Consider the following 24707-nt stretch of genomic DNA (forward strand, 5'->3'; position numbering starts at 1 on the left):
CTCGATTCAGGTGCCAGTTCCCGCTAGGCCACCTCATACCACTGTAATTTTAAATATTCATTTACCTTTCATCTTCAGTCACTGTCAGTTCTCTCTTACCTTTGTCAATTATGAATATCCAAATAAAATATAACTTTATTAATCGTCGCCCTTTAATCAACTGTTCGATTAATCGATGCAGTTGGTCTCTAACATAAAATCTCAGAAAGGCCTACCGACTTTTTTAATGTTTACTTTTCTATAATGAAAACTTTCTTTTCCAGCGAATATTTTTCGTTATTTTGTATACAATAAACTTGAGTATTCTAGGAGATAGCAGTACTGCCTTATATGACAAATAGATGAGCAAGTAAGACACCTGGGCCGACTTGCTGGAATCAGCGTCCCAGCCGACAATGGGTGAAAAAAAGCACTGCAAAGGGTGGGACGCGCGAGCGTCTTGAGACGAGGTGTCAGTCGCGCTCAGCGTGTGCGCTGCTTTGGCAGTGCTTTCCCTAGTCTCAGCTGAGACGCTGTTTCCAGCAAGTCGGCATAGGCGTTAACTGTTGTTTTGTTCGCCCGACTTGTCCTAACTCAGAGCTCTACCGATCTAGTATTAAATACTGATAGTGATTAAAGAAATTAATAAAATAGTAGAAAGATATCAATCCATAAATTGCTTTGCCCTATTCTTGCAATATCATAGGGTTCCTCAACTTTTCATCTAACCTTAAGACCTGTTAATTACAATCTCACCATTTAAGATTACACCTATATCTCTACATTGATTTGGAAAAAAAAACTTTACATTTACGGAATTTGCGGCACAGAAATATGTAGTTACAAATGTGCTAATATTTCCTTCATAATATTTACCAGTTATAAATCAAATCACTGGCCTTTTTAATCTCACCAGTGTCAAATGTACAGTCGCCGGCCATATGAGCTCCCCCGGCCGAACGCCGACCGGAGCAGCGAAAATCCCGCATGCGGCGCGTCGAGCGTTGCCGCGTTCTAGGAGCCGGGCTATTGGGCCCAATAGCCCGGCTCCCAAAACGCGGCAACGCTCGACGCGCCGCGTGCGGGATTTTCGCTGATCCGGTCGGCGTTCGGCCGGGGGAGCTCATATGGCCGGCGACTATACTACGAAATTAACAGTTCAATAAATAGTCTGTTATAGGAGAGGAACAGTTGAACAGAACATAACGCTTGAATCAATCAAGAATTTCAAATAAATCACGCACGTAAGAAAAGCTTGACGAGTAAAGAAAATTACTGGCACTCCACTTCCAGCTAACAAACCGAATTTGGAAAAATAAGGGTTAACCGAACATTTGTGGAGGACAAAAACGTGTTTTCTGTGATTTCAGATAAAGCTTCACATACTGCCAACCATGATTTTAAGCCACAATACGGCCAATGGGGTGGTTAGCATTTGAGCCCGTTTCTCGTTTCGACGTTCTCACTTGGCCCTTCTCAAAACAACCATTCTCAAAAAGATCTTCTCGCTTTGACCCGTCGTATTTGGCCCTTTCCCGTTTTGTCTTTCGCATTCCAACCCTCCTGATTAGGGCCCGTTCTCGTTTCGCCCTTCTCACCTAGCCCTTTTCAAAACAGCCATTCTCAAAAATATCTCGCTTTGACCCGTCGCACTTGACTCTTTCTATACCAAATCGTTTTTTTAGGGTAATATTAATACATTGATATACGTTGTGTGTGTGTGTGTGTGTGTGTGCCACACTGTAGGCATACTCTCTCTGCTAAGGATTTTAGCAGTGCGTCGAGGTCGTCCTAAAAGGCTACTAGCTGACAATAAAACAGACCAACTATTTATCGCAGCCAAATCATATTCCGAAATGTCACGTTGTTCGAGGTCTCTCGACTTGGGACAATGCCACCACTTCTATAGTGCAGTGGTTCTCAAAAGGGGGTTTGCGAAGACATCCTAAAGGTCCGCGAAGCCCTGTCTCATCAGTCACGCACGGCAATATTAGTTGTCTTTCTTCACATTGAGAAGAAACGTTCCAAATTTCGGGAGAGTACTCTCGTGTGTATGTCAATGAGGTAAGTCTACTTTACATCAGCAGTTAGTTATATCTATTTATTAAATCATTATCATGATAACTTATACCTTTCTATTCCCCGCTCCCCAAAAGGGTCCTCCATCATCTCCGCCTTTTTACAAGGCGTCTGCGAAACACCAATGGTTGAGAAGCACTGCTATGATGTATGCTATTTCTGTTCAAGCAAAGTTTCCGAATTAACTGTTCATCGCTTTTTTTTCTTGGTTGCTTAGATGAAGGGAAGCAGGCGTCAATGTACGATCCTCAGTGCGTACCTCTACACATAACATATATCTGATGGTATGTTGGGAACCCAACTAAGGTAAGGCTCATCAACAAGGCCGCGAAGGCGTAACAACGTTAGAAGCATGCCGAACCAGTGTCATTCGGTCGTAGCGCGAACGGGCGAAAAGAGAATGGGGTCCAGTTGCGAAAACCACGATTCGGATCTTATGAGAAGGTTCAAACGAGAAGGACCAAATGAGAAGGGGTCGAAATGTGCACGGTTCAAATGCGAATGGGACGTTTTGATATACCGTTACTCTGAAGCGTAGCTTATTTAGTGACACAAGTTTTGACAATCCGCATGTTCAAGATCACTCTTGGTATTAAGACGGAATGCGCTCCTGGTGATCGGAGCTCTAAAAACACCGTTTTTGCCGTTTCCAGTAGAGGTAGCGTGAATGGCGAAGATGCCGAGCCGCTTCGCACGATAAAACCAGTCCGCTAAGCAATAAAATGCACTAAAACAACTTAAAAACTGGCACCACGATGTCCTGGGGTGCTATGTTGCGCTTTTTGCACTCCCAGGAGACTTGGAAGAGGGAAGTGACGTCAACGACACAGCAAATGCAGATTGGATATTGACAGAAGAAAGCGAAATCAACACCCAATCTGCGTTTGCTGTGTCGTTGACGTCACTTCCCTCTCCCTAGTCTCCTGGGAGTGCAAAAAGCGCAACATAGCCCCCCTGATATGCGCACGTTGAGCTTGCAATTATTTTCTCTTGGAGGAAAGAGCTGTTTCTGCCCATTTTCAGTTCCCGGTTGCACAACACTGTTCACGATGGCGAACTTCGTCGAATTTTGCCGAAAGTTCCCCGAACCAGTCGAACAGTCCCCACCGTCCTCCAGTCGACCCCTACCTTATCGCGTGGCCTTGGTCAACGTGACCTCACTTTCTGTGTGTGTTTCGCGGGCTGGACTCCGTCACCCCTGAGCTGACAGGATAATGGAAGCCAAGGTGTTCGGTGAACCAATCGCACGTCTAACTTTAATCACGTGATCACGCTCCTTCCCGTAACCACGCGCAGAGAGCGGGGCAGGTGATGACTGATCCGGCGGGCGCGTAGCTCCCCATGTACTGTCAGCTTGAACGGATTCCTTGTCGCTCAAGGATGCCGAGTCCCCTTCGCCCACAAAGGAGATTTGTGTGGGTAAAACGGGAGGGTAACTGTTCTCTCATCACGTCTCTCGCCCTTTCTGAGGGAAAGAGAGGGTGCGCCATGGAGTTAAGCCGAGCGACCTTGGTAAGCAATCCGTTCCGAGGCCGTTAGGCTTGCCCCTCCCCTGTGTAACGTCCCTGGATATTTTTTTCGTTTTTACAGGTAGCGACAACTTTCCTCCTTTCCATCTACGATTCCTCTTTCCCCCAAAAATGTTCTCCTCTCCCTCTCTAGCGCCGCCATTCGCTTCCTAATGTCAGACGGGAGGGCGGTTCCGCTGTGTTGTTATGTGGTTAGCAGTAGCGTAGTCTTCCTTGTTTTGGTAATTTCCAGCGCGTGAAATTACTTTGGATATCATCGGGTTATTTACGTGAATCGAAGATAAGCTGTTATTTCCGCAAAAGCACATATATATATCAATATTTTGCCGCAATCCCTATCATACCGCAGCGAGAGCTTTCGCGAGCAATGCTCTCGGCGATGCTAGATATGTGCGCGCCTGCGTTACAATAAAGTATTTATATTTGTAATAAAGACAAATGCCTTGCGAAAATTTAATTCCGTCGTCGATGGTTAAGCTATTGTGAGAACTGTATTTTGTTTGCAACCATTCTCCCTCGTGGTATGGTGCCTGGATCGCGTCTTCGTAGGTGTGTTTAGCGTCCTATCCCGCCCATACATCAAAAGTGGTCCCAATGTGGCAACAAATGACGCGAGTGTCATGCTGTTGCCTGTCGCGATCCTGGTGGTTGGCCGTAGAAATGCTGTCGAAAAGCACGAGCGAACGCGAGTGTCGCTTTCGTCACGGTGTCCCTTTAGGCGTCCCAACCTCTGGCTGCTCCAGCTTCCGTGAACTGTCACAGTGGAAAGCGACCTGCAGCAGAACAGGCGTCTGCCACTTATACCACAACTGTGGGGCGCCGCCAGGGTCACAACAGGCGACAACATGACACTTCTATGACGTCATCAGGCGGAAATCGAGGGACCACTTTTTTGAACCCGGTAAACACACCAGTCGAAGACGCGTTCCAGGCACCATACTCGTGGCGAGCGTTGGTAATGCTACGCAAACGCGTTTGGAGCTCATTTTTCGGGGTGTTTCTACATGACTTCAACACGAATTTTGTTATAAGTACTAGTAGAAGTGTTTAGATGGAAAACAAACGTCGTGCGAAGTAGTGACCCTGACGAGTTTGGACGATGCGAGATCCGTGCGGATTAATTTTGCAGCACTTAACTCACCAGTCCCAAACAATATTTCGGGTGACGTTACACCATCGCACGTGTTATTCCCACATGCGATAACGGGCAATCTCGTCCTCGAACCTCTACTGCGGAGCCGTGTTTGGTCTCAAATAACTCTGTGAAGGATTCTAGCTGGCAACTTTCGCTGTTTTTGATTGCTGGATAGCATACCTTCAGCGTGCAGTGAAGAAATGTTGCGTACAACTTTTATTATTTAGCCGCATTAAACGGTGAATCCAAGACCAATTTTATTAGATCGCGTTCAAGGAATTCGTTATGAACGTGTTTAATGTCTCTGTCTACTTTTTTCTGCCTAGCTTCCACTGCAACATCCACGTAGATATTTTTTTAGACAAAACCCCCGAGACTGGGGGAAGGAAGGACAACACAACACGAAGCACATGCATTGCGCAGACATTTTTGTTTATTTCAGCTCTTGTCGTGCGATTATATATATATCTCAAAAGACAAGTGTTCTACTCCCACAAGCTCCATTATTCCTCAACTTCGCTTTCTATTCCTAATTCGGACCACAGCTCTCTCAAAAACTGGTGGTAAGCCAAAGAAGCATGAAAGGCGTTTTCGGCTCATACTGTCCTCGGTAGCAGCTTTTCGTGTTTCGTAGAGGTTCACTGCGAGACACTCACAGCTGAAGCGGCCAATCGGTGGCTTCATTCATTCATATCCTGCCCCTTAAATACTCAGGTTACGCGAAAAACTTTGCCGGCGAACAACCGGGTTTTCGAGTGAAAAACAACGGGCTAAAACGGCAGAGCACCGATGCTGTATTTCAGCTGAGACCGAGTTCGGCAGTCAGGCGCGTCAGGAAAAACATTGCATGTGCACCTATGTGAACGTGTGTGGATGAGGTAACTAGCTCAGAAATGCTCACCTCACAAAGCTTGCTGCTTCTGGTAGGAACAAAGTTTTTCCTCCCAATCATGTGGAGCCATGCCTTCTGCCTCTTCAGATCGGCTTTCCGAAGCGGAACGGCGAACAACTTTTTTCCACTACCAGAACTCTGGCTGCACCCAAAAGCGCAACACCCCGTCATCTAACACAAACGCTTACTACTTCACTTGCCTCATTACGGTTGAGAAACACCAGGACGTCGAGCTAAAGTCGTCGGCGAGTGTCACGAAACACGCGAGCGGACGGAGCAGCCGAGCAGCTTGGAAGCAAATGGCGGACGGAAGTGGCGGCAATTCCGGAAATCACGTGACATCGCTCTCCTCCAATAGAAACAGGTGTCGGCGCGGCAAAGAATGACGGTACTTGTAAAACGCAGTGAAAAAACATCGAGGGACTTTACCCCTGTGCTCTCCCCTTTCTCAAATACTTCCGTCTGTCTCTGCTCAAATTTGCTATCCGGGTGTCCCAATTTCCAAAACGAATGAGGTAAAGTTTGCTTATATATATATATATATATATATATATATATATATATATATATATTTACCCCTGCCCGTTTCGATCTGGATGAGCATCGTACCGGCGTGCGGTCGTGTTTCACTACTGCGTGACGCACGTTAAAGACCCCACGCTAGCGGTTTGTACCGCACTGGCTAAATTTCTCATCTACAGCTGGGAGACTCGTCGCCCCTGTGAGGCAGACCAAGTTCTAGGCTGTATAAACACACACACAACCCAATTTTATATATATATAAAAGAAAATTTTAGAGCAAAAGGACAAAAAGCGTCTGAGAGACACGAAGCTCGAAACTCAACTTGAAGCCTACTGCCAAAATTAAAGAGACAATAAAAATAAAATGGTTACCAAGGAAAAAAAGGAAAAAGGGTCGATATAAATTTCAAGAAAATTGTCGGCCTTGTTGGCGTTCCCTCAGAGCACCATTGAAGCTAACTAGATTATGCTTAAAAATAAACAAAGACAAAAAAGCATGCGCGCAAAAAAAAAAAAAAAAAAAAAAAAAAACATTCACACAAACATGTGGGATAACGACATATGGGCGATCGTATACGTATGTAGCATGATAGCCCCACGTGCAGAATCCCTGTGCAAGCTTCAACCAGCATTGTTCCAATGACGGCATGATTACGTTACACACGCTCGCGTGGCCACTTATTGTCGCTTAATTAGAAGCAAAGTGCTCCGCCGTCACGGTGAGGACCCGGCCACCTTATCTGGGGATTCGAGTCATTCGCTCCTGATGAAACTGGCCATTTTAAGGCGGGGCAAAAGGACGGTGTGTCAGTCGTGGTCATTTCACACGGAGCTTTTGTCATCGGGTGCTTCCGTGCACCACCCGATCGTACATAGGTCATCAACATTCTGTAAAGCGGTCTCCTTCATGGAACTTCGAAGTCCACTGTAATAAGTGTTCGTGTGATCCTTTGCTGGATAAAACACAGATTCCGGGGAAGTAGGAATCCAAAAAAAGCGGCAGAAAGTGTAAATGAGTATGACGGTTGCATGAGTGCGTCGTCACTCGTTTCATCAAATAAGGAATTCAGGTTCTTTTGGGGTGAGGTATAATAAAGTGTGTATATAGGTTCGTTTTCTTTTTTTCAAACTAAAATTCATTTGTTTGTAGCGCTCCGAGTGTGCACGCCTACTTCTTTGTGCTCATTTCTTTTGCGCCTTTAAGTATAAGATTTTGCACCTAACTCACTTCTGGTTAGACTCGAAATCGAAACCAACATTGTCGTCTGCTATCAGTGCCTTGACGCCATGTTGGAGGCATTCTGCGTCTTATTGTGGCAGCGGTAGTGCCGTAGTCAGAGAGCCGTCTTTTCATAATCACATTTCAGAATATATTTTTCCCTAGTCAATCTCAAAGAGGTTTCTCATCTGACACGAAATGTTGTGCATAAACCCGTAGTTGGGGTACGAAGCTTGTCTAACATAATAATCTAGAGCGAAAGTCCCATGCATTTGGCCACGACGGAATGGCGAGGCATATAGACGCGTGGACATAACGGCGGCCCTAGTTGGCGGTCCCGATGAACCCATTTTGGTTCAGACGCCTTAATATGCACAAAGAAACAGCAAAACATACATAATTTCTGTACCACGCTATTTTCTTTTTTACTTTGCAGAAATACACCTGAATCGCGCGTTGAGAAAATTAAACAAAGTTTACAAGCGCTCGAGCAACTTCAACTTCTGGAGGCAAAGCTAACACGCCTAAACCAGCCTATATAAGCATGCTTCCAGTAATAAGCTAAAGGTATTTCCAGACTAAAGCGTGTTTCTCATGCAGCGGTTTTGGCCCTAGAGCGGCGCGATTTCTGCCGTCCCGGCGCTTTGGCCAGCACCAGCGGTTGAGCGGCACGAGCGCCGCGACGGCACAAATCGCGCCGCTCTAGGGCCGAAATCGCTGCATGTGAAACACGCTTACCACTGACCATTATATGCCACTGCGTTCTTGCAATGTCGATGAGTAGATTCTGCATATCCTTTATGTGCGCGTTTAGCGTGACATAAGAACATTGAAAAAGCGGGTTCAAAACTTCGATCCACGAAGTTCCTTCAGCGTGGCGCAAGGATGCTCCGGCAAGTTTTATGTTATCAGCTCCACTCAATATCGGTGACCTAAATTTTGGTCCGAAATCGTCGCTTCGCCTGTTATGGCTTATCTGTCGACACCTTTGTATGGTAAGGGGTACCAGTTCTCCTAAAAATGGTGCAATGTCCATCGTGCCCGCACTTTATCCCAGCCTGTCTTTAGCCGAAAAAATAGGTAAGCTTTTGTCGGTGAGCTTTTGTCCGGTGAGCTTTTGTCCGGCTACCTAGTGAGCTCGTGCACAAATAGAAACTCAGTGCAACGTCAATTGCTTTCTCATAGAAACGCGGTTAATTAATGTTAATTCTTTTTTTTTTAATCGCCTTGCAATTTTTTACATCTCTTTTAAGCATCTCTGATTGTTCTTCCCCACCATGGCAATCCCGTCGCTTTTGCTTTATGACATACCGCCCCCGACTACGTAATCTTTCAGGATTTTCATGATAAAATATATACCTGAACGTTAATCCGGGGTCACACTGCTCATAAATCCTACGAAGGACGGTATGCAGACAGGTTTGAACGCGAGTCACCGCGAGGTCCGTTCTTCGAATGCTGCAGGGCAATGAGTTCAAGAAAAAAACATGGCACGCGGAATTCGAAACACGGTTCTCGCGGTGCCTCGATCGTGTCTGTCAGACTGTCTTTTGTATGAGGTGTAAGCGGTGTGATCCGGGTTTCAATTTAGAATTCTGTCGGGCCTTTGGATAAAAAAGGAGCAAATCCTATTCCGTAGTTCTCCTCATTTGTATTGTATCCAAACGTTTGCTTAGTAGACTTTTTCTTTGCAAATTACCTAGATCGGTCGCACAGATGATTCGGAGTGCACAGAATGTGTAATATGTGCGACAGGCTTAGTTTCCCTCGTAGGAATATTTTTCTTTTTTGGCCACCTCAGACACCACACATCAAGTATGCTCCGAATTTATCCTTCGGATCATGGTAAGTTTATTTTTCTTCTGTTGGCTGGGGTGCAGAAAAAACTGAGGTTCTACCTCTTGCCTTTCACTGTGAGGGCTCATAAAGTCGGAAGTAGTAGTACGCGACGAAATGAAGCTCCTGACCTTGCCGCGTGAAGACACTGCTCCAGTCAGCCTAGAGGAGAGCCAAGAGGCTTCGATCTATGCAAACAGGGCTTGTGCCCGGGCCCTTTTGGGCAAGCACATAGAAGACAAAGATGTTGAGACAATTTAGGAGCCCCGTGTATTATAGCGAAAGCTAGAGCACGAGTTCATAGCACTGCAAGAGGATCTGGATGCACGAGAGCTCATGCAGCGGGATTACGTTGTTTCGCTTTTCCAGACTTCACTCTGCTGTGACAATCGCTCGCTCGCTCGCTCAAAATGTGTGTTAAAAAAAGAAAGGTTTTTAGGCCGCGGTGGAAGAAACACATTTTGCCTCCACCGTGCTCCACGCCAGACTCGTCAAACCAAACAGATCTCCAAACAAAAAGGAGCGAAACCAGGGCGCGCCATCTATCGGTTTTCTTTCCAACGAATTCCCGCCTCGACGAAGGAGCCACGCGTGGACTGATCGCTCTAATCCCCACCCCTGTTATCGGCCCTTACGCATCCCTTAGCCTTGCCGCCGTGCCCGGCCTTCCCCCCTCTTTCGGCCTCGACACCCCTCCCGGCCCTTTCGCAGTGGTCGGCCTAGCCCCCGCACTCGGCAGTTCCGGCTCGCTCGGCCCTAATCCACGCTCGGCCCTTCCGCGAGGGTCGGCCCAGGGGGGATGCTGCCATGGCATGCCTTCGTAATCTATCTGCTAAGCGGTTGTCAGTTGCCAACGCCCTTTTTTCAAGTGCAGAGATGTGCTGCCGCAAATCATTTGTCCGAATGCCTGCGAAACCGTAACACCGTTCGGCATATCCAACGCTGCGGTGCCTGACAAACTGCGCACAGCGGCGCGAGCCCTTCGCAAGCGCCAGTGGTCCAACGTCGCGGCTTGTATGCGCTTATGGTATGCCTTCTTAATCCATCTGCTAAGCGGTTGTCAGTTGCAAACACCCTTTTTAAGTGCAGATATATCCTGTCACCCAGTCACCTTGAAACTCGTAGATCCTTCGATAATTTTATTTCTCGAGTCAAGATGCCAGCTGATGCTCGAGTTAGGATGCCAGCAACTGAGAACCGCCGAGGAGACTGATCATGAATGCATGCCAAAAGCGCATACAAGCCGCAACGTTGAACCGCCGGCGCTTGCTAGGGGCTGGCGCCGCGGCGTGCAGTTATCAGGCGCCGCCGCGTTGGATATTGTCACGGGTGGTGACCAATAAACAAGAAATAAACAGGAATAAGTAAACGTTTAATGTGGTGAACTTGTGCCAAAAATAAAAGGGTACAAAAGATAATAACAGAGCGTCGCGGGCGTCGAAGTCGGCGTAGCAGCAGAGTCGAACGCTGGGGCGAAACTGACTCCGCTCGCCTGGCGGAATCCCTTATGTACCCTCGTGAATTTCTGGATCGTTAGGCGTAGAAGGTTCGGCGCGTAGAACATTCTAATCTCGAATCAGCAAGATGGTTCTCGAATTTACCAGAACATTACTTTACAGAGTCAACAAAAATCTCCCTCCGCGGCCAGGAATCGAACCCTGGCTTTCAACGTGGAAAGCAAGCGTGATAACCGTTAGGCCACGCGCGCGCTGCCTGCTTGGCCAGCTGCGTGCCAGGCATTACTCCCCCTTTTAAAAAGGCATCGTCTCGATGCTACGTAAAAGGCAACAAAACAGAGCGAAACAAACAAAAGAATGGGAACATACGGAGGCTCGCGAAACACAATCCTATCAAGCGATGCTCAAGATCACAGTTCGCAGTCTTATCGCGCGTAGTATGGCTTGAGGCGCACGACGTGGACGACTTCCGGTCGTGGAGCGCGGCGTGATGAAGTTCGTGTTCCGTCGGGCATCACCTCGTAGTTCAGATCCCCTTGATGACGAAGTACTTTGTAGGGCCCGAAGTAGCGCTTTAGGAGTTTCTCACTGAGACCACGGCGGCGGACCGGTGTCCACACCCACACCATGTCTCCGGGCTGGAAGTGGACGTCCCGACGACGAAGGTTGTAGCGGCCAGTGTCGACACGTTGTTGGGCTTGAATACGGTGTCTGGCGAGCTGGCGGACTTCTTCTGCCCGTTGGGCAACCACCTGTGCGTCGTCGCTTCCGTCGATAGCCGGTTCGTGGGGTAACATCGCGTCCAGCATTGTCGTTACTTTGCGACCATAAACCAGTTGGAAGGGTGTCACCCCGGTGGTCTCTGCACGGCCATGTTGAAGGCAAATGTGACGTACGGCAACACCTCGTCCCATGTCTTGTGCTCCACGTCGACGTACATGGAGATCATGTCGGCGATGGTCTTGTTGAGTCTCTTCGTCAGCCCATTGGTCTGCGGGTGGTACGCCGTTGTGCGCCGATGGCTGGTGGCTGAGACGAAGGATTTCTTGCGTCAGCTGGGCCATGAATGATAATCCACGGTCTGAGATCAAAACTTCGGGAGCGCCGTGCCGGAGGACGATGGACTCGATAAAGAACTTGGCGACTTCCACAGCCGTCCCTGCAGGAAGGGCTTTCGTTTCGCGTACAGTGTGAGATAATCTGTGGCGACAATAATCCATCTGTTTCCTTGCGTCGATGGAGGGAAAGGACCAAGTAGATCTATTCCGATCTGCTGAAACGGTACGGTTGGGGGAGCGATCGGATGCAGGAGACCTGCCGGCTTCGCCGACAGTTTCTTGCGTCGCTGGCACTCGTGGCAGGACCGTGTGTAGTAGAGAACGGTCTTCGGAAGCTTGGGCCAGTAATACCTTTCACGAATTCGGGCCAGCGTACGGCTGTAACCGAGGTGTCCGGGCTTCGGGTCGTCATGGCAGGCTTGGAAAATCTCCGCTCTAAGTTCGGTAGGGATAACCAGCAGCCATGGTGTGCTGTTGTCTTCGAACTTCTACTTGTAAAGTACACCTTGTCGGAGGACGAAAGTCGGCAGGGCTCTCAAGAAGACACGGGGGACAGTACCCCCTCGTCCTTCGAGGTGCTCGATTAACGCGCACAGCTCAGGATCGTCCCGTTGACGTCGTGCCATATCGTCGGTGTTCACTGCTCCTAGGAAGCACTCGTCGTCATTGTCGTCGCTGCAGCCGGAAGGGGTTTCGACGGGGGCTCTGGACAGGCAGTCGGCGTCGCTGTGCTTGCGGCCTGACTTATAGACCACTGTCATGCTGAACTCTTGTAGTCGAAGACTCCATCGAGCGAGGCGTCCTGACGGGTCCTTCAGGTTCGCAAGCCAGCAGAGCGAGTGGTGGTCCGTGACTACTCGGAACGGGCTCCCGTACAAGTACGGACGAAACTTCGTTATTGCCCAGACGACCGCAAGGCATTCTTTCTCAGTCCTGGAGTAATTTTTCTCCGCCTTGAACAGCGTCCGACTTGCGTAGGCGATAACTCGCTCGGTGCCATCTTGCACTTGAACCAGTACCGCGCCAAGTCCAGCGTTACTTGTGTCCGTGTGAATTTCGGTTTCCGCATCTTGATCGAAATGTCCCAGAACAGGAGGAGTCTGCAGTCGTCGCTTCAACTCGTCGAATACCTGCTGCTGCTCCTCGGCCCATTCGAACTTCTCGGCGTCCTTTGTGAGGTTTGTGAGCGGTACGGAAATCCTTGCAAAATTCCGGATGATGCGCCGATAGTAGGCACATAGTCCAAGAAACCTTCGCACGGCCTTCTTGTCTGTCGGTGCTGGAAATGCTGCGACGGCGCGAGTCTTTTCTGGGTCGGGGCGACCGCCTTCGTTACTAACCACATGACCTAGGAACTTCTGTTCGTCATAGGCGGACCGACACTTTGACGGCTTCAGGGTGAGTCCGGCAGTCCGTATGGCTTGGAGAACTGCTCGGAGTCGTCGCAAGTGCTCGTCGAAGTCGCTGGAAAACACTACGACGTCATCGAGGTAGACGAGACAGCTATGCCACTTCAGTCCTGCTAGTACAGTGTCCATGACACGCTGGAAAGTTGCTGGAGCGTGCACAGTCCGAAGGGCATCACCTTGAACTCGTACAGCCCATCTGGCGTGACGAAAGCTGTCTTCTCTCGGTCCCGTTCGTCGACTTCGATCTGCCAGTAGCCGCTCTTCAGGTCCATGGATTAAAACTATCGGGAATGGCGCAGCCGGTCTAACGTGTCGTCGATGTGGGGGAGTGGATAGACGTCTTTCTTCGTCACTGCGTTCAGCTGCCGGTAGTCCACGCAGAACCTAAGCGTTCCGTCCTTCTTCTCAACCAGTACAACTGTAGAGGCCCACGAACTACTTGAAGGTTGGATTATGTTGTCGTTCAGCATCTCTTGAACTTGCTCCTGGATCACCTCCCTTTCTTTAACGGAGACTCTGTACGGCGATCGATGCACAGGGTGCGCGTCGTCCTCGGTAACGATGCGGTGTTTCGCAACGGCGGTTTGGCGCACCCTCGACGACGTCGCGAAACAGTCACTGTATTCGGCGAGGAGGTCAGTTAGTGGCCGTCGTTTCGGGCTCGGAAGCTTAGGGTCAATGTCGAGCTGCGCTGGTGACGGACTGTCTTGCTGAGGTGGCGAGGTTTCATCAGTAATCGTGGCGATTTCGGCGGCGTTTCGAAGTTCCTCGACGTGGCCCACGGCTGCACCTTTCGTGAGGTGTTGCGTTTCATTTCGGAAGTTCGTCACGAGGACCACAGTCAGCTCATCCTGAAGCTCAGCTACTTCTCTTGCGACGCCTATTCCTCTTCCCAGGAGCAATTGAAGGTTGCCTTCTAGGACAACTTCGCCGCAGGTAGCTGTATCGGCCACGACAGGCACGACAACACTTGATCGCGGCGGCAGGTTCACGTGGTCGGTGGCGACTCGGACGGCGGCTGACCCTCTTTGGGGTTTTTCTGAAGGCGGAACAGGCTTCCGCAGCGTCAGTCTGTTCTCACCCAGGTCGATGACGGCGCCGTATTCATACAGAAACTTCTTGCCAAGAATCACATCTCTGGAACAGTCTTGTAGAACGATGAACTTTACCGGACACGTCTCGCCGTGAATTTCGACGCGAGCAGTGCACCTTCCGACGGGCGTGATGAGATGTTCTCCTGCGGTTCGTATTTGGGGTCCATCCCACGGCGTCACGACTTTGCGAAGGCGGCGGGAGAGCCTCCCACTCAAGACTGAGTAGTCTGCTCCGGTGTCCACGTGTGCTGATGCGTTGTGGCCGTCGACGACGACGTTTAGGTTATTGGACACCGTTGCAGGGGCGTCGTTTTAATCTCTGGTAGCGCTCGAGTCGGGGCCCTCCGACGTTTGTGGAGGATCTTGGCGTCGGTCGTCTTCGGCAACACCACCTCCAGGTGTTGCCACGCCTAGTTTTTCCGGCGAGGAGCGAGGGGTGACATTCTTTCACGTCGGGGTCGGTGCATCGGCAAAGCTGGACGTCGTTGCGACGGCGACCGGAATTCTCGGCGGGACGCGGGCTCGGGGGACTAAGGTCGTCGCAGGTACTCGTTGATCTCCCGAGGTCGTTCACCATAACGAGGGCGCGGGTCGTTCGGGTGGAACCCGCGCAGCCCGAGTCGTCGGTATGGGCATCGGCGGTAGGTGTGGTCTGCTTCCCCGCAGTGGAAGCACGGAGGGCGTCGGTCGGGCGTTCGCCACACGTCGGTCTTCCGGGGTACGCGGGGCTCCGTGCAGGCGTACTGGACTTGGTCGTCGTGGCGTCGGTTGTGCTGCGGCGCAGTAGAGTGACGTCGGGGCGGCGCGACATTGGCGCGAGTAGGAGGCGGTGGCCGTCGGGCCACTGCGGCGTAAGTTAGCGTGGGTTCTTCAGGGACTGCCCCGCTGATGGGAGCCTCTGTTTGGATGGCTCTCTACACTTCTTCCCGCACGACCTCGGCGATGGAGATCGAGGCGGGGCGATCAGTGTTGGGTAGAAGTTTCCGGAGCTCTTCCCGGACGATGTCCCGGACAATTTCACGAAGGTTATCAGCGCGGATGCGGCCCTCGTCGATTCGGGAAGATGCCAGCGTCGAAGCAACAGGAGTGTCGGGGAGTCGGTTGTAGTGGCTGGCTCAGGCTTGCAGGGCACGCCCGATGTTCGTTGCCTCGGCGACAAAATCTTCGACAGTTGTCGGAGGGCTGCCGACAAGGCCACCAAAGATGTTTTCTCTCACGCCCCGCATGAAGATTCGTAGCTTCTTCTCTCCTGTAGCCCGAGGGTCGGCGCGGGCGCTCAGGCGCAGGACGTCCTCTACGAAGCCGGTGACACTCTCGTTGGGGCCCTGGGTTCTGGATCGCAGTAGGTCCTCGGCTCTCTCTCGGCGGTGGTGGTTGATGAAGGTAGCCTTGAGATCGGTCTTGAAAATGTCCCGCGACGTCAGGGAGGACTCATGATTCTCGTACCAGTGCTTCGCGGTCCCCTCGAGCGAAAAATAGATATTGTGCAGGCGCTGCTCGTCTGTCCAGCAATCGTGGTGGGCGACGCGTTCATACTGGTCAATCCAGTCTTCGACGTCTTCGTACTGCTCGCCGTGGAATTGAGCCGGTGTCCGAGGAGCGACGGGTAGGTAGACGACGCCAGGAGCGGCGGGGGTCTGCGACTGGTTGGCCATCGTCGGCTGCCTGGTCCTGGGTGGTAAAAGTCCATATTCCGGGTGTAGCCCTTGGGTGGGGCGACTTGATCGAGTCTCGATCTGGTCTTCGTTGGGTCCTCGGGAGGCTGGGTTCGGACTTGTACTGTGGGAACTCAGAGGGGAGCGCTGCACGGGCATGCGGTTACCCCGCACCTCCACCAAAATGTCACGGGTGGTGACCAATGAACAAGAAATAAACAGGAACAAGTAAACGTTTAATGTGGCGAACTTGTGCCGAAAATAAAAGGGTACAAAAGATAATAACAGAGCGTCGCGGGCGTCGATGTCGGCGTAGCAGCAGAGTCGAACGCTGGGGCTAAACTGACTCCGCTCGCCTGGCGGATTCCCTTATGTACCCTCGTGGGTTTCTGGATCGTTCGGCGTAGAAGGTTCGGCGCGTAGAATATTCTAACCTCGAATCAGCAAGATGGTTCTCGAATTTACCAGAACGTTACTCTACAGAGTCAACAAAAATGTGCCTCCGCGGCCAGGAATCGAACCCTGGCTTTCAACGTGGAAAGCAAGCGCGATAACCGTTAGGCCACGCGCGCGCTGCCTACTTTGCCAGCTGCGCGCGCGGCAATATGCCGAACGGTGTAACGTTTTCGCAGGCATTCGGACAAACGATTTGCGACGGCAGTGAAGCGTGCTGTATCTTGGTCAAGTTAAGCGGCACTCGAAGGCATGGCTACAGTGCGAGTCAACGGACCGAGCGCGGGCGGCCAAATCACAGCGCACTCGGCTCTTACGTCGCGATTGTTGATTCAGAGCTCTGCATACCCCTATGACATGTGCGCGCGTGTTCATAAACGGCTCCTATGGAGTACAGGCGGGTCAAATAAACCAAAATGAACAGCTAACAGCGCGATAAGAATCGGTAGCAAAGGTAGTACTCACCCGGTGAACGACGCCCAAAGCGGCGTGTTTTCCGTCGGCACTCCCGTTGAAAAAGGCAAAATAAATACACAAATACTATATATATGCAAGAAATATTGCACGCAGAAGAGAATAAAAACACTTGAAGCAATAAGAAATACACTGGTAAAGATAAAATAGGTAATGGAATCGAAAAACAAAGGATTAAAAGGAGACCTACGACAAGCCATTGGATCTCGAGGCAGAACGGCCAGGCGAGGGACTGTCTCTCCCACGATTCCTCGCGCACGGGACAGGGCGCTTGGGAAAATTGCAGATCGTCTATTCAACACTCGCAAGATTTGCGTGAATACACCCTCTAGCTGGTCGCACTTTCAGAGACAATTTGATGTTGCAAAAATGAATAATGACATTGGCGTATTTCTCGTGCCAAACCCTTCACACCTGTTCCGAACTCTGATCTCCACGAGATCACAGTAGCGTCGTTTCTGTTGTAGTGGCACGGCAGACTCCATAGTTGTTTTGCTTCAATCTTTGTTAGGGGGTCACTTTAATCCAGTTCTACTCATCTCTGGTGTACTAGATAGCAGCATATTTGCAGAGATAGTCAGATTTTGTAGTTCCATTGAAATATATTTCAGCTTATAAAATATTTGTTATTTGGCTTGTAAATTTTCAAACATATCTAGATTGAAGGCAGCAAATATCTTACCTGCAGTCATGGTATGTGTCCGAAGTATATTGCATTAACATAATTGACCGAACCTCTGATTTTTGTTTTCAGTGTCTCTAGCGAATTGTTGATGCTAGGATTACTTTTGTGTTTTTCGTTTGTTTCACATAACCTACAACACTTTTTTCACCTTTACACTCAGTGCAGCCCTCGCCGAACGGAAGCTAGCATCGACTAGGCCAATTCGTTCCTGCATCACCAGCCGAGCCGAGGATCAGGTTCATGGCAGTCTGCAAAAGTTCTTGATGGTAAGCTGGCTTATATATACAGCTGTGAAATAGCAGTTTGTCCTAGATGACAATTTGAAATGCGTCTTTATGTTTTAAAAAGTGAAATTTGCATGGGCATACTTGCAACGTGAAACCTTACCAAGCCTGTTCTGATCTTTCATCCATCTTGAGATTTCAGTACAGCCGTTTATGCTGCACACGCACTGCCTACTTCGGCCAGGTAGAGACTTGATCCATATGTAGGTAAGCAGGTGATTATCAACTGCTCAGTGCTGTCCGTGGTGACATTCTTTCTTTATCAGACGACTTACCATGCTTGGTTCGCAAGGCATTTTAAAAGGAGAGCAAGTCAGCTGGTGCTTAATGCTCCCAGTACTGAGCAGTCGACGATCGCGTGTTCACACTCGTAGAGATCGCGACTGTACTTCAAGCTCGGCAAATGTGACACTTATGTGATTCAGCCTAGCTGTGGTGTGCTGAGCGGTATGTATATAGCTAGTTGACTTGTGTACACACAGTGGCTGTGCGGTATAAAACGCGCCCGATTGGCAACTTTAATGCAGTCTCCTGTAGTCCCATTGATGTTTTCTTTTGGTGCGCATGATATGTGTTCACACTTTTTTTTTCCTCGCTTACCGACAGTGCTAGCTGTCTGCAGGAAGTGAGTGTAAAACTTGCCAGCAAGCCTCTAAAGCGGCATGCAGTGCAATTTTGGTCTATTGTGCGAGTGAGGTAGAAGAGAATCACGCTTGGCTGTTGAGGCTGCGACATAGACATTAGATAGTTTTATCTGAGCATTTTTATACCCGCTCCACTCAAAAGGAAAGCACCTGCATGCGCATAACGCTCAGTCAGCAACGACCAATCGGAGTGCAGCTGCCGATGGTGCAGACAATTCCTGCATCCCGATGGCCACTGCCGGCTGAGCGTTACGCGCATGCCTGGTGGCTTTCTCGCTCGGTGGCTGAGCGGAGCAGTCGTAAAAAGCGCTCAGCTAAAAATTTTTCCGATAGGGGGTGGCTGACGCATAGATATTTCAGGCAGAGGGATGGCCGACATTGCTCATATCAATTCTTAGTATGAGCAGCTCTCTTCGCAATACACAAATTATGATTCAAGCTTCCTCTACTCCTTTCTAACAGGTTTTGAGACGTGCTCCTGGCAGTATTGTCGGGCTAGATATTATTATACCCAGATCTACTCCAATAAATTTTAGGAGGATGAAGTCAGTTGCCACATAGCTTGTGCAAAACTAAATCTGGAACGCACTCCTCCTTTCTGTTTACCACTGTATTTAAAACATTGTCTCTGTATGTGATGGGTCTGCAAAGAAAATTGACCAGGTAAACAATGTTACTTAGAAAATAGATGTCCAATACATATTAACCTGAATCTACCAACCACTGTACACTGCTTCACTACTGATTTGGTATCTTTCAATTGATTTGCCTGAACTGTTCGCACCTGTAAACATCTTAAAGATGATCCGAGGGAATGTTTCTTGTCATGTGATGCCATATGCTTAAAGCAAGTGATGCTTGTGGGAATTTTCAAGGGCTATGGGGCATGCTGATGATAAACACTAAATGTGAGTCTGATGGTGGACGCTGATAATATATACTAGTTTGTAATTCCATAATTTTTATTTGATGAAATCTGCAGATGAGTTTTTGTCGTCAGGTTGCCATTATGTGGGAACACGGGGGTCATACTCTGCAGTACATTATATGTTGACATGTGTCTACCCAATCTCATTAGTATGTATAGAACAATGAGCTGTATTTGCGACTCCACCGACCTATAGGGGGCGAAACTACCAAACAAACATGGCGGCTGGGAACAGGTCGCATCGGCTCGGCCGGCCGCCTGAATGGGTAGCGGATTCAATTTAACAGATTTTCTTTTGTTTAATGCCCTATTTTATAGGTATTCGAACTGCGACGGTTAAATGTAGCCGGTGTACATAAACTTTCAGAGCATAGTTTTGTTTTCCCGGTGCTTTTTGTTCTTCATGTCAAACTTGTTTTTCGGAGATTTCGTTCAATATTGAAACTATGGGCTCCGGAGAGACGGTAATAGATTCTAATCAGTTTTTATCAGCTAAGGAAAGCGCTGATGACCACAGAATTATTCCACCGAGGGTAATTTCCAGCTAACTGGCATGCCTCGACCATGCGACTTATCTGTCCGCGAAATCGAGCTTTTGTGCGTATTAAGAAACAGCTCTAGTGGTTTGCTCAATCAACACAACACAACACAACAGGCTGCAGGAAAATTACGAAAATTAAGCAAGAGCTTCTTGAGCCAAGGATCATGTTAACCCGCTGGCGCTCCACTAAGCAGCTGATACTCCTATTTCAATTCAGGTTTTCGTAGCAATCGAGAAGTCATTTTGACGAATATGCGGGTTATGTATTATATTACATACCATGTCCCACTAAAGCGATATTAGTACATTCTTCGGGTTGAAATATGAGCTTAGTTGACTAGCTATTAGGTGAACTGCTGAATAAAAGTATATTTGACAGGCAGAAACATACTACTTAAGCTCAACCAAATGGTTCTAGCCGGCAGCACGGAGACGAATGTGGACAAACTGAAGAGAGTCTTCATCGGAGATTCACGCAGAACCCTTCTGCATTGAACTTAACTTCAAATCCGTACCGGAGAAATGGAGTATCTTTTGTGGCCGGACAGCCTGAGCAATGTAGACGTATATTGCTGCTGGCTTCGACGGGGGTATAATACGAATATTGGAGGCACGATAGGTCATAGTGTTGTGACAGCTTCTAACGTTGCGAGATGTGTCCCCAACCTTTTGAAAGCAGACAATTTCCCTCATAATCGTATGCAGCGAGCAGGTTTTCCGGAATAAAGTAATTGCGAAATCAGCCCAACTCTTTCGGTGAGGTCCAGAAGCTTTTACGGCGAAAAGCAGCCAAGATGAATAGCCAATGCACCGACCGGCGTGGGCGGCTCAATCTTGAAGCTAATCAAACACAACCAAACTCAAGAAAAGCAGCTATCTGACTGCAACATTGGGGTTCCCTCGAGTGAAACACCTCGTCTGTCGTCCTCAGTCCACTGTTCTAAATCCTTATAAAGAAACCGCTTATCTGCTGCCAAGTAGTCGTCACTTTGAATGTGATTCAAGGCAGACAAGAAATCAAAACGTTTTTCCGCGATTCCTCTCCATCCAAAAAAGCGAAAGCACGCGACCGTGTGTTGTGGAGTGAACAGGCTTCCAAACACGTGATGAAAGGAAACAATCTACTGAGGCTTCATCACACTGATGAACACTCAGGCAAACTTGAGAAATATTCAGACCTTCGTCAAATTACATTGTTCGCCAACGCGCCGCCAACACGTGTCGGCGAAAGCCGCCAGAGACGTGGAGTGGCGCAAAGTAACCTGTTCCTGAAGGTTCCCGGTTTTCCCGATTAATGCCGTCCGCTTTGCTGGAGTCGCGAATATGTCAAGGATATGGTTTGTCATTGTGTCAGTAAGACCAATGAATGGATATATTTACCTAAAAATGCTGGATCTTGCACACATATCGTGACGAACGACGATGTTAAACTATATGCCGACTACTCCGCCAAGCTCGCCCGTATCTCGGCACGCCGTTTTGAATTAAAAAAAAAAAAAAAAAAAGATTTCCACGTGCCTTTCTCTGAAGTGGGCATTTTTCACACAAATAGCTGACCTTGATTAGAGACAAATGGACTATTTTGCCCCTTTGTCATCCAGTGTGTTGTTGCTGGTGTCCCTTAGGGCAATCAAAGTATTTTTTATATAGTTTCCAGAAAGAAAATAAAATAAAGGCAATTAGTGCATTAGCTACAAAAAGTTTCCCTTTTTACTTTTATGTCCCTCACCCCATTTTAGAATTTCTGGATTATCATGTACAGCTGGTATTGATTTACCCTGTTATTTTAGTGCGATGTCGATTCTCTTTACAGGTGATGTAATGAAGGACTCGCCTTCTTGGGTGCAAGGTCGGCTTGCATCAAAAGCTGCAGGAGAAGTGTGACGAAACTTTCCTAGGCCCGTGGCATGCAGCCTCTTTCATCCAGCGCACTCCTCTGGCGACATGCCCCTGATTACCAGCCGAGCTGTAGCTTCACTTTAACTGACAATAAACAATTACGGTAACAATTTAGTATGATTTATTTACTACCTATGTATGAGTGACAGATGGACGTGGCAGACAATGAAAAATAACTGTTTACACTCATTATTTGTTAAAATTACCCTTGTAATGAACTTCATCTTTTCTATTCCGGTGTGCATTGCACACAAAACCACATGTTAGCCTGCAAAACAAGACCGGGAACTGTACGGTTTTAGCCCGCTAGCCTGGGGTCTTGCTGGTATCCTGCTGCATTACTGGTACTACGCAGGAGATTTGTGCTGGCAGCAGCCCGGGAACTCGCTGGGGCACAGCAAGACCGGGAACTGTATGGCTTGAGTCCGCTAACCTGGGGTCTCGCTGGTATCTTACCGTATTACTGGTACTACGCTGGGGGTTTGTGCTGGCAGCATCCCGGGAACTCACTGGAACTCCCAGTGCCAGGCGTCCCCGTCAGTCCCAGTCACTGGCCAGTGACTGGCAATCTCACTGGCCCGTTGTCGCCCCGCGGTGCGTTTCCAGCGTCGCCCCAGTAGGATCTTACCGGCAGACTGGTACCGCCCCAGTCCCAAACCGGCGAGTTGTGCTACTTGGGTATGGGAAGTATATCGCAAGTGCAAAGCAGAGACGCAAGATATGGTAGAATCGAAAAAACAAACACATGATTCTAAGGTGATAGTGGACATAAGAAACGGCGGATAGAAAGCCGTAGAAAAGTTCTGGAGATATATAGCTTCGCTAGACGGCAAGGACAAAGCTCCAGAACTGCTGGATTACGATAGTGGATCTCCAGTTCAGCATATTGGGGAACTGCTTGAGAAACAACTTGTAATCCTTTTTGGTGCTACGGATGCCGCAAGCTCGCCAGAAGAAAGGCGCAATCCGAGTCTGCTCGCCGAACGCCTCACGCTATCGACATCTACTGATGATGGTACAACCCTAGTGGGACGGGTGCAAGTCGATCGCACACTCACGCGGTTGGGCGGGAATACTTCTCAGGGATTATATGGGATATCAGCAAAGGTGTTGAAGAACTTGAGACCACACTCACGAGAACATTTAGCACACCTGTTTACTCGAATAATTCGCGGCGAAAGCCAATACCAAGTTACTGGAGGCGCGGTCGAGTCACCCTCATTTTCAAGAAAGGTGGCAACAAACAACATCTGTGTGACTACCGCCCACTTACTGTCACGGCTGTCGCATACAGGGTGTTTGCGACAATTATCATTTGGCAAATCTCATCTTGGGCCGAAGGTGCTGGTGTTCTTACGGAACTACAAAACGGTTTTCGTAGGGATCGTCGACTAGAGGACAACGTGTTCGCTCTAACTAAATGCATAGAGATAGCTCGGGCGGAAAGGCGAAATCTTATTTGTTGCATTTTGGACACAGCCAAAGCCTACGACCGCGTACCACATACGTTGCTAATCAGGAGGCTAAAACAACTCGATATGCCGGAACCCTAAGTCAGACTTATCCAGTGTATCTATGATGAAAACCACATAATGGCAACATTCAACGGGACCAAATCTGGGGATGTTCCGGTGCACAGGGGACTACGTCAGTGCTGCCCGTTATCCCCCGTTCTGTATATGCGATATACGTCCGGCATAGAGAAGGCACTGGAAAAAAACGGTATCGGTTTCACTCTACAACACAGGCAGCACGGAAACATGGTCAAATGGCGGCTCCCTGGTCTTGGTTTTGCCGACGATCTTGTGCTGACAGCCGACAATGTGGCAGACATGAAGGTACTGTTGACCACCTGTGAAGCAGAATCGGCTCAGCTTCGACTGGATTTCAATGCCAGTAAGTCAGCCGTGGTGCTGTTTTCCGGTCAGGGCGAGGTCCTTGAACCCTTTACCATCCAGGATAAAGCACTTCCTCTAAGTACTCGATACAGATACCAAGGTGTTACACTTACCTGCTCCGAAGATTATTTAAAAGAACACAATGAAAATCTCAAGGCATCCGCACTAAGAAAGCGAAACATGCTGCGTCGAAAAAGTCTTTGGAGCTGTGACCGGTATCTAGTAACTCGAGAACTTTGGAAAGCGGTCGCGGTACCAGGATTGACTTTCGCCAATAGTGTTACGTGTACACCCAGCGAGATCCGGGAATACATTGAAAGACGACAACGAGAGATTGGACGCCAGGCACTAGGATGCCACAGCAAGGTGGCCAATCAACTTGTTGAAGGAGATCTCGGATGGTCCTCTTTCGAGGAACGTGAAGCCAGCAGCAAACTCGAATATTATGCCCGACTTCGACCTATGAATGGAGACTGCTGGGCGAGGAGAATTTTCGTATACCTGCATCTAAAAAACGTACACACAACGTGGAGGCGTCGAGTCATTCGACTTGGAACAAAGTATGGTACCTTCTCAACGACCGACAAGCCATCTACAAAGAAAGACTGGGTAACCAATGTTAGAGGGCAGATAAAGACTGTCGAGGCAGACCGCTGGAGGGCAAACATGCAAGAACATTCAAGTATGCACCTCTACGCGTCTTACAAGACCGACATCGCTCCTATCCACTGGTGTGGAAATACGTTGGGAAGTCGGCTCCCCGCTGAGGCCCGCGGTGGTGCCTTGCGTACCCGTCTGTACAGAAGAAGATATGGCACCAACGGAACGTTCGTGCTGTGCAGTGCATGTGGTGATGCAGACGAAACTTTACAACATTTGCTTCTCGAGTGTCCAGCACTGGAACCTGTAGCAGGCGTCGGTACTCGTATTGAGCAAGCTGATGGATTTACAGAAGAAACCAATATTGTGGCGTGCGCGAAGCGGAGGCTCGAGGCTTGGTGGGCGATTCACCTGTAACGCTCGCCGAGAAGGCATTG

Source organism: Ixodes scapularis, unplaced genomic scaffold, assembly GCF_016920785.2.
Source record: "Ixodes scapularis isolate PalLabHiFi unplaced genomic scaffold, ASM1692078v2 PGA_scaffold12__126_contigs__length_90152505, whole genome shotgun sequence".
Lineage (NCBI taxonomy): Eukaryota > Metazoa > Arthropoda > Arachnida > Ixodida > Ixodidae > Ixodes > Ixodes scapularis.